The 10,568-nt window shown below is 37.9% G+C and overlaps 1 protein-coding gene across 2 annotated transcripts in view; it reads left to right on the top strand.

Annotated features, from left to right (window-relative positions):
- Nucleotides 1-9,000: 9,000 nt before the first annotated feature.
- The window catches only part of PSMD14 (proteasome 26S subunit, non-ATPase 14), a 45,697-nt gene continuing 44,129 nt past the window's right edge, over nt 9,001-10,568 (top strand). Inside the window, exon 1 of one of the 2 annotated variants that reach the window (XM_063400653.1) lies at nt 9,001-9,202. The gene's annotated coding sequence lies outside the window, so the exon portion shown is untranslated. The other variant, XM_063400654.1, reaches the window with a different exon arrangement.

Raw genomic sequence — 10,568 nt, 5'->3', positions numbered from 1 at the left:
TTCAAGGAATTCAAATCACAATTACGTTTCACACAGTGGGCAGCCTATTCTTATGCTTCAATACAGTTACAGTGGATTGCACTTATAAAAATTTTCCTTAAATATTTGCATTCCTAACAATATCAGTCACATAAAAGTATAGATATAGACTGGACAATTTCCACATTGCCAGAAAAAAAAAAAAAAAAAGTTACAACAGCTTCAAACTGTTTTCTCAAAAATGAAAAGTAGAAAACATTTCCTTAAAAATTTTGTCCCACACAGGTGGTCAAAAGAAATGGGTTAAGACACCTGGGCTTTAAACCAAATTTTTATACTTATTTGAACACATCATTTGATAGTCTACACATGATGATCATTACTGGTAATTATTTTTCTCTTACTAACTTGAGAAATAAAACCATAAAAGATTGCATGAAGAAAATTTGAATGAACTGGATTTCAATGTTTTTCAGAGGAATGGAGATCTTAAAAGGTTACTGCTTATGTACACTATTAACAGAATTTTTTGCTGTCTTCCATTATAAAGGAACATTTGAGAGCTGGTTTACCTACCACTTATTTAAATAATATTAACTATTTGTGTATTACTGCTACTATAAAATCCCAGATCTATTAAAAAGAACAAAGTCAATGGGTAAAGTGGAGCACAACATTTGACCTTTGAAAATATTTGTAAAGTTTTCCTCATTTTTAGAGGGAGAGAGATATTTTGCTGAGTGGTTAATGAATTCAGACACTGACCATTTGACCTGGGTTTTTGAAAGTAATTAGCAGCTCCAGTTACCTGAAAGATGGAGCTAAGATGAGCAGGCAGTTTTAAATCAGCGCATTTCTAATTAAAAATGATGTTATTTACAGTCACTCAATAGACGTTGTAAGCATCTGTGCCCATAAAGAAATATGCAACAAAGGACTGATGATTTTTAGAGGCTATCCACAGTTCCTGAAAATAACAAGTGAAGGATGCTGAATATAAAAGGCAATTGTTAGCTAGAGGAGATTATGTTTCTTGCTTAAACACATTTTTCAGGTAAACTGGAAACATGTTATTTCATAAATTTTTATATCCAAGTTTTGTGGAGAAAGGAAATGTTCTCAATAATGAATGTAAAATTAAGTTGAAAGGAGCAAATAATTGTGTTGGCTTGGTGGATTAATACTGAGAGTGGTATCCCAAAAGTACAACAGTGTAAGTTTTAAGTATACAAACACTACTCAAAAACTCCAACCTCCTAAGTACACAAAAATAGTATAAGGTTCTGTGGCATGAGGTAGTTACTGGGGAGTATAATTGCTGTTAAAAAAAGATTATCAAGATCACCACCATTGAATTTATTCCACCCCAAATTCCCTATTGCAAATATGCTATATGAATAATCATATCATATTTCAGATATATTAAACATATATATGAAAACCAGTCAAATACTCCAAAGCATTTTTAAAGTGCTGACATTAACTCTGTGACCTGTGGACTATGGTAAAAAACTGCCTGTGGAGTATTCTTTGTCCTCAACCTATGTTTCTACTGCAATTCCTCATCCACTGAAATTTTTACGACTTCCCAACTCGAAAGAGATTGAAAACTACTGCCATATACTGCCATACATAGTAGGAAATCAAACAAGAGCCAAAGCAAACTTTAACGTTTGAGTTGTATCGGGTTTGAATATGACCAAAACTCGGCAGCAGATACCTGAGCACTTCCTTGCAATTCAGTAACTTTCAGGCCATTTCAGTTATTGCATTATCTGGGTATTAAACCAGTTACATTGATGCAATCAGGTAGGTAGAAAAATCAGTGGTCTCAAGCCAATTTAAGATATTTCTGTGCTATAATAATTCAAATCCACTTTCTTCAAAAGACTCCATACCAGAATTAAGAATGTGTATTGTATTACATGTTAACAACCCAGCAACTTAAACACCAGTAATACAACAGTTTAAGACCTAGTGAATATTCCTTTCTCATTATCTGGTTTCAATAGTCTTATTTAAATACAACAAGCTTTTGTATTTACTTTTGCCTTGAATATTCTTCTTACCTGGATTTCGACTCATTTTTATCCATGAAACAAAATATAATAACTTAGACAGTGCTGTGGAGATTAATAGTTAAACAGCAAGAATAAACAAGGGAATCATATTTATTCTTTTCAGCAGAGTAACTAAATATGAAATTAAATAGTAAAATAAAGTTTAAATTTAATTAAAAATAATTTAATTTAATTTAATGAAGTACTCAAAGAACAAATAAATTATGCCTTAAGCACTTGATACTGAGAGTTGCCTCATTAGTTCTCAGGAATTAAAAAAATCTTGCAAATCATTTTATAAAACAATAGGATGTGCAAGTGTAATATTTGCATCCACCTTTTCTGCATGGATAAAATGTCTCACTCTTTGATCATCTTAGCAAAAAATATCTGGAATGCATTGCATTTTCCACACCCTACCTTTGCAGAAAAAAGGCTTAGGTTCAACTGGTGCTTGAAATGATCTCCGGACCTGGAATAAGACAGGAAAAAAAAAGTGGTTAGTAGTCAAAGAATCATGACCCCCCAAATGAAAAAAAAAAAAAAAAATCTGGAGGAATATTAATTAAAAAAAAAAGAAGTTGAAATTAGAAATCTGGGCAGTACTCAAAGCTTCTCCAGATCCCTTCTACAATGGAGACTAAAACTGCCACCACATGGACCCAAATATTTAGGTCTCCAAATACCAACTGTTACAACATATAATTAAAGTAATTTTATAGTTTTTAATCAACTGAATCAAATAAGCTAGTGAGATAAATTGCTACTGTATTTATTTATGGCATATAGCCAATATAGCTAAAATAAGAATATAGCCTTACCTGAATAGTTTATTGGCAATTGCAAGTACTGTGCCTATCAAAATTACATTTCTCTCAGTGTTTGTAAGAAGCTGGTCTATTCAATATAATAAAGCCAGGAAGAATTACATTTCTGACAATTTGGGTGCTACAAGAATGAAACGAATCTTTTCTATGTATTTCTCGTATTTTTTCTGTGACACAACAAAGAACAAGGCATGATCACAACTCCACAGACTGTGCACAGTCAAAAAACAATTATGTTGTATTTTATTTTCCTTTTCCTTTGACCAATGCCTCATGTTCCAAAAAGCTGAACTGACTGAAGTATATGACGTATATGTTTAATCAATAAAATAGCTATTTTTCTAAACCAATCAAGGAGGAGAAATATCTAGTTCATCTTAGCTAGCTACTAATAATTTGTATTATCTCAGAAAAATTCCAAATGCAACTGGGCTCCATCATGATTTAATGCTTTATAAGGACAGTAGAGAATTCTACGAAGGATGACAGAAAAAAGAACCAGGGTAATGAAGAGGAAAAAATGCCATGGTGTGTATCTTGAAGGGCTGCAAGAACTGAAGCCATCCTAAAAGGAGTCAATATATCGGATTGATAACTTTCAACTTGATAATTCTGAAGACTATACAGAAGTCACAAATTCAATGTCTAAGTTAGATATACTATCTTGTATTTACCTCCAGTTTCTATTTAAATAGAGAGTACAGGTTCCTCACATCCTGAGTAACAGGGTAAATTACAAATGATGAACAGACCTTGTTTTGTAGAGGCACCAAGACTGTAAATACTTTATTCTCTGCTATATCTCTGTGATTGGTAGATTAATGTAATCTCTAAAGATTTATTTAATTTAGGTAGAACTCTGTGGAATGAAGCTAATTAGGAATTCTTCCTTACTTCGTGTCATCAGAGAATTTTCAAAATCTGCAAATTGCAATCCTGTTTGTGAGTTAATTTCAAAGGTAAAGTCCTGGCCCAGCAGAAAAAATGATTTTTTAGAACAGTATCATCCCTAGCATCCTTTTATTTAGCTATTGTAATCACTGTTGTCATCCGTTGTGTCCTCCAGCAGCGCAGTCCCAGACAGCTTTTCCTAGGCAGATCTTTGTAAGTTGAGTTGAAAGCAATTTAATTTCGGCAAAATGGCTGCTTTCATTGTATACAGGACACCGAACCTCTTGTGTAGGACCTTTTCACCATGTTGTGATTGATTTTACATCTATTGAAAACAAGTCTGGTCTCTGCCATTTGTTTACCCTTGTATTCTCTCTTTATGCTTTGGTATGCATTTTTAATTAGATACACTCCAGTTCTTTCACCACTAGCTAACACTTTTATTTGGGAAGCAGTCTTTACTAGCCCTGCAAATATCCGCTGTTCTTTGCAATGTCAAGTCCTTTTCTCACCTTGCTTTGACTTGGTTATCACTTATATCACAAGTAATTCATCCATCTGTTAACTGCTCCAATTCACATTACTTGGCTTTATTTTAAAGATCTTAACAATGGTCAATGGTCTCATCTGGCAGCTGGTTTCTTGTAAAAAATGTGCCTTTCCCAAGTGACATTCTCGTGAGGATCAAAATATTCACTGAATGGGTTTTTATCTAGCAGTTTACAGGTCCCTCAGGCTCTCCATAGAACATATTGTATATACCCAGTGCTTTGGGCATGCCATGTGTAGCAATGTGGAGGACTTCACCTTCTTCAATTTCATTTCACTCTTCTCCAGCTTTCTGCCATGTTATCTTTACACATTGTTGGTTAATTCTTGTCAAAAGAAAAGAAAAAGACGATACATACCATGCGTCTACATGATTGTTTAAGTTTGCATCCAGAGTGTGCCTTTAAAGCAAAACTCTCAAAGCAGTTTGGTGCTTTGGTTTGCTCCGTGAAGCAAACAAAGTTTGGGAGTGATGGAAGTAGCACTGAAAAACAGCAGAGCCAAGACATGCTTCATACAATGCAAATGGGCATTCACCCGTGGGACACAAGGAGAGTTATCCAAAATAGAAAATGCTAACAGAAATGCATCATGCGTATTTAGCCCCACACATTTACTCCTTCTAGTCTGTACTACTCCCTAACGCAGACATAACCACAGAAATAACTGAAACTGGCTTTGCTCTCACTACCTGAAATGGATGAAAAGCATTATGCCAATTACACAGCACTTCTATAAAAGTAATGTTTCAGCCCAATAAGAAATATCTTAAGTATTAAAGGAAGTATTAAATTAAATTTTGTGTCACAAATAAGATGAAAATCTCCCACTGAATAAAGGGTGGGGGGAAAAAAAAAGGTGTAGTATTGTTCCATCCCACAGCAATCCAGAAAAAACATGCAGTATGTCCACTTTACATACCACCTTTCTCTTAATTTACAGTTTTCAATTTACAGTCTTCTACACAGTTATTTAAATAAACTGTCTCTCACAGAGTAGCACCTTTGCAATTGCCAGGGACACAAACCCACTTCTCTGTTTCCTCATAAAAATTTTCCATAGACACCCCCAACACAAGCATTTCCAGCAAGACTGATTTTTTTTCTTGGCCTTATCTTCTCCAGATGGTTTGTAGATAGTTCTCACAACTCAGCCATCACTTTAAATAGACTTAAAAAGACAAAAGTCCAGTTTCCTTCAGGACTGCATGTGAAACTTGTGGCTGGTGAAATTTCCAACATAAACAAGATCTTTTGGCACAAACTGGAGGGGGGCTGGGGCTGTGCTTACGGCTCACTGTAAGGAATGTTTGCTTTCTTACTATCCTCTCCCTTCTTAACTGGAATGGATTATATCCAAATACATTGTTACCATTCTTCTCACTCAAACTGCCTTTATACTTGTCATGCTTTAATGGGCAGGTCTGTAATCTGAAAGAGATGCAAATAGTTTTGTTTGCAGGTTTTCAATAATCATATGTTTCATGATTAATGAAGCCTCTTTCAAGCCTCTAACAGCCTTCTGCAGCTGATTGTAGAATTGTTGAGGAGTCTAAAAAAAGTAATCTCACTCATATACTATCTTTAACTAATCCTGTAAAATTTTATGCATTGTTTGTGACAAGAGTTGCTATTACTCTGCATGCAGAAAGGAGTTGATCAAGCATTGTACAAGCTGTTGGGGATGTCACAGAGGCCACCACCAGCACTTCCAACAGAGTGAGTGCTTGCCAAGGATAACAGAAGAAACCATTTCCCCATTTACAGGTCTGCCAAGACACAGTTCCAGTCCATTCCCAGGGTGAAAGGCTGCAGTTTTAAACACTATTATTCCTTCATGACTTTTTCAGTGTATAACTACCAAACATAATTCTAAATCAATCAAACAATCAATCAAATTGTGTGATTCTGGCTCTATTAGCCTCTCACAAAGATGATGTCAGCTCTTGCACTCCTTGATGTACATTCATTCCCCATGCTCTGTTGTACATGTTTAAACACAGAAAACAAAAATATCCAAAACTCCAATGTTTTGGTCAACCCACAGTACATCAGGTATTCTAACACCAGGCTTTCTGAAACTGTATCTTCTGTTGTGTTCATTTGGGGTTTTTGGTGCTGATGATTTTTAAAATATTATAACAGTCCTGGAGAATTCCTCCTGTCCCAGCACAAACAGCACTCTCTACATATATGATTTGCCAGAAAGTTGTGTCCAATCTTTCAGTGCATTCTTCACGGTCTACATGCCATTCTTAAATTTTGCCACTTAGCCATGTAAAATCAAATTTTTAATTACAGAGCTTCAGCAATATTGTGGCTTTAATCTAATCACAGACAGATTTGAAGGGAAAATTATATACCAGGAGTCAGGAAAAGATGATGTGATCTCTTAGCAAGTCTGATCTCTGTTGATCACTTCACTACAAACAAGGATAGGTTAGCATGGGGAAACCAGGAAAAATGTAAGGGTCCAATCAAAGCTAGTATTTACCATTTACAAGAGCCATCCAAATTATAAAAAAGGGAACAGACCTTGAACATTTTCTTGCACTGCATTACTGCAAATCAATAAATCAAATCTTCTATAGATTAGCACTGGTTAGACCAAAACAATGAGGGATTTGGTAGCATGCAAGAGAGTGCCCTTCAGATTAAATGACAATTTGGAAGTGTTTAACAACATATGGTCTCTTTTCTTTGACATATACGATTAAGAATATATCTTTTTTATATAAAAATATAAAATACCATCTGTCATAAGTTCCAACCATGATACTGCCTCTATATATCCAATTAATTCACTGTACTTTCTAGTGTAAATATTTCTCCTATTTTCTCTTTTTTTTCTTTCTCTGTAACTATATTTACTTATAAAATTTCAATAAATGTATATATTTTAAAAGTCAATACTATGACTTGAAATGCAATTAGGAATAACAATGAAAGTCTGTTTCACTTTGTATTTCAAAGAAGGGCCAAATCTCCAAATGGTTTGAAATGCCATTGCTCATTTAAGTCAGTAGGTATAGGTAACTATAAAGATTTAACTATGTTGGTTTTCCTTATCATACACATTAATCCAGAGAAATGCTCACTTTTCACAAATAAATATTTGTTTCTTTCTTTTTTCAGAAATGCAGGGTACCTTAAAAGACACATGATTGCAGTGTGAGAACCCAAATATAATGGGTATTTCTCCTTAAGATGTCAGAATTCCAGAGAACATGAAGGAATAAAGGGATTGTTCTCAAAATCATGGTACAAACCAGCAAAATACATAATGCATTTATTTCAATTCAATGAATTAATACTTCACCTCATTGATTTAATCCAAAAGAAAAATCTTTGACCAGATAATTATTATAATGACTTCTGAGAACATTAAAATATGCACAAGTCTCAAAATACAGCCTCAAGACTATTGCAGCTAAGTTTTGCCAGGTTTTAAAACAGGAAGGACCAGAACAGCCTGTTTGAAGCCAGGTGCAAGATTTCTTCTGTTTGAGACAAACATACCCAGATAAACATAGACACACAGACAGACACACATAGGTTTCACTCTTTGTTTCTGAGTAATTTGGCTGTGGGTGCAGCAATAAATTACACTAATAGGTTTTGTGTTAGTAACGTGAAAAAGAAATTACTGACACACAATTTAAAATACATTTTAAATCTCTAGCTTGTAAGAATCTTTTGGAAATTCTAACACTGGAGATTCCCTCAGCCTATGAAAGATTTAAAAACAAAATGGAAAATTATTTTGCTTTTCAAAAATGTTGCCCTTCTTAAAAAGTAGAATATCATATAATGATAATTCCTTTTCTCTTTCTTTGGATTAATTTTATACTTTATGTTATAAAAAACTAAGATTTCTGTGTCAGCTAAAGGGTTGTGGAAGTGGTGACTATATCGGTCTGAGGTTGTTCCCATGTAATTTATAATTTAGTACATTTTCACCTGCTTTCATGTAGCTGGTCTGTGAGCAGAAAATGCTGATCATCTTCTAATATTACATTCTTGGTCTTTAAAGGAACTTTCACATAAACCATGATGCTCTTCTTGGTCATACATGGCAGAAACTCTATAGAGTCCTAATAAATTGCTCGTATAGGTTCTTAAGATGTCCCAATACTTTCTGAAATACTTGCAGTATTTCAGTAACTACAACTGAAATCAAATTCTAAAAATTTTTATGATGTCAGCCATAAGTTTGTAAGGGGCAGTGAGATCCACAACTTGCACACATGCTGTCTGGTAATATGCTCCCTTGGCCTTGTGTTTTCCTCTTTCAATTTCCAACAGAGTTTTTGCTCCAGAGTTAACAAATGGGTAACAGAAATTCCAATTTGCTTCTCTGCATCAGAAAAGTTTGCATCATTCATCAGCATGCATGCTTTTATATGATTAACTCCCTATTATCTTTGCTTGGTGAAAATGCTCGCGCTTTCCTATTTCTGCTTGTGCTGGTTTTATACAGATGGCCACTCATATTTCTCTTCTCTAAATCCTCATCTTTTTTGTTATACTGTTTTTCAGAGGAGTGCATGTGATACTGTTCCTTTTACAGTAATCATTCTTTTATCGATGAGTCGTTTGGTGGTTTTTCTGCCATCCCATCGTGTCGTTGTTGCAGCCCTGGTGACATTCGGCAGTGAAGGGACGAGGTCAGCACACAGCCCCTCACGGCACAGCCCCTCACGGCACAGCCCCTCACGGCGCTCCACTCCGGCCCGCTCCGCTCGGAGGCCGCGCCCCTCCGGAGCTCTCCGCTCTCGGAAGCTCCTCCCCGCCCGCCGCGGGCCGGAAGCCGCTGCCGAGTGCCCTGTGAACCGGGAAGGGCTCGGTTTGAATGAGATCCGGCTGATTCACCGCGGCCCAGGCGGCTCCGGCCCAGGTGAGGGCCCGGCCGGCTCCGCGCCGGGGTGCTGAGGGGCCCCGCGGCGGCCCCCGCGTGGCGGCGGCGGGAGGGCGGCCCGGGGAGTCGGCCCGAGCGCGGGGCAGGGCCGCGGACGGGAGCGGGACGGGGCGAGTCTGGCGGGCCGCACCGGCCCGGGCGGGGAGCGGCTGGGCCCCTGTGCTCTCCGGTGGGAAGTTCGGGTGCGTCAGGGCAGCGGGGGCAGCTGCGAACGGGCTGGGGGAGGCGGCGAGAAGGGCCGCGGAGCGGCGCAGGGCGGGGGCCCGGCCGCTGGAGCCGGACGGGCCTCAGCGCCGCACGGGCCCAGCACCGGCCGCCTCCGCACGGCCCGGGCGGCCGCGCTCGTTCGGCAGCCACGGGCGCGGGCTGGTGCTGCGGGCAGCGGCAGCGCTCTGTGCCCCTCTGAGGCGCCTCACGGGCGGCAGCGCTGCTGCTCCCGGAGTGCAGCACTGCTCGATCCCCGCCAGGGCAGCCGGAGTTAGAGGGGCACGGGGGGAAGGGAAGGCGAAGCACTGGCTGGGATACCTGAAGGGGATGGAAGCAGAATTAGGTAGAAAAGGAGCGATAATCACAAATTAACGGCGCTATTGCTAGTCTACAGCTGACTTAAGTAATGTTTCTGTAACAAATTTGTGTCGTGTAGTTGGATACTTGTAAACGATGTGCTGGCGTCATGTCTTAAGGTTGCAGTTGGTTCCTGTATACTGTGGAAAAATAGAAAACCAACAGGGATTGAGATTTACTTTTTAGAAAGAAGTTCCATGTAGATGTATCTCAAAGCTATATACAGCTGAAATGGTATTAGGCAAACTGAAAAGAGTGTTTTGTGTTCATCTTAAAGCTGTCAGCCCTGGGAGTCCAAAGTGTCCTGTATGCCTCAGGTAGGGAGTAAACTTGGAAGAAGATTTTGTGGAGCAGAGCATTTGCTGTTTGTGACCTTATTGAGACAGTGAAAAATACCTGTTTGTGAAGAAATTCAGAAATTGGCTTGCATATGAATTGTTTCTGAATCACTTAGTGTGACTTTGAGCAACAGGGTTTAGCCTGTAGCTTAATGGGAAATGTTGTGTTCTATCAGCTGTTGTAACATGGCATTTCAGTGATGTTCATTTGAAAACTATGGTTTAGAACATTATAAATTAGAGAATACTTAAAAAATAGTATTGAATAATACCAGTATATAAATTAGTTTGTCAACTTTCTTGAAAGTGATTCACTCCTGACAAGAATTATGGAGTATAAACTAATAGTATCTATAACTACCTTGTAACATCTAGGATGATGAGAAAGGGCGGGTGTTAAGGACTCCCTGAATAATAGAGAACTGGTATGATGAGTACTTGTT

The sequence above is a fragment of the Prinia subflava genome, chromosome 6, assembly GCF_021018805.1.
Source record: "Prinia subflava isolate CZ2003 ecotype Zambia chromosome 6, Cam_Psub_1.2, whole genome shotgun sequence".
NCBI lineage: Eukaryota > Metazoa > Chordata > Aves > Passeriformes > Cisticolidae > Prinia > Prinia subflava.
This window is presented reverse-complemented; position numbering and strand designations above follow the sequence as displayed.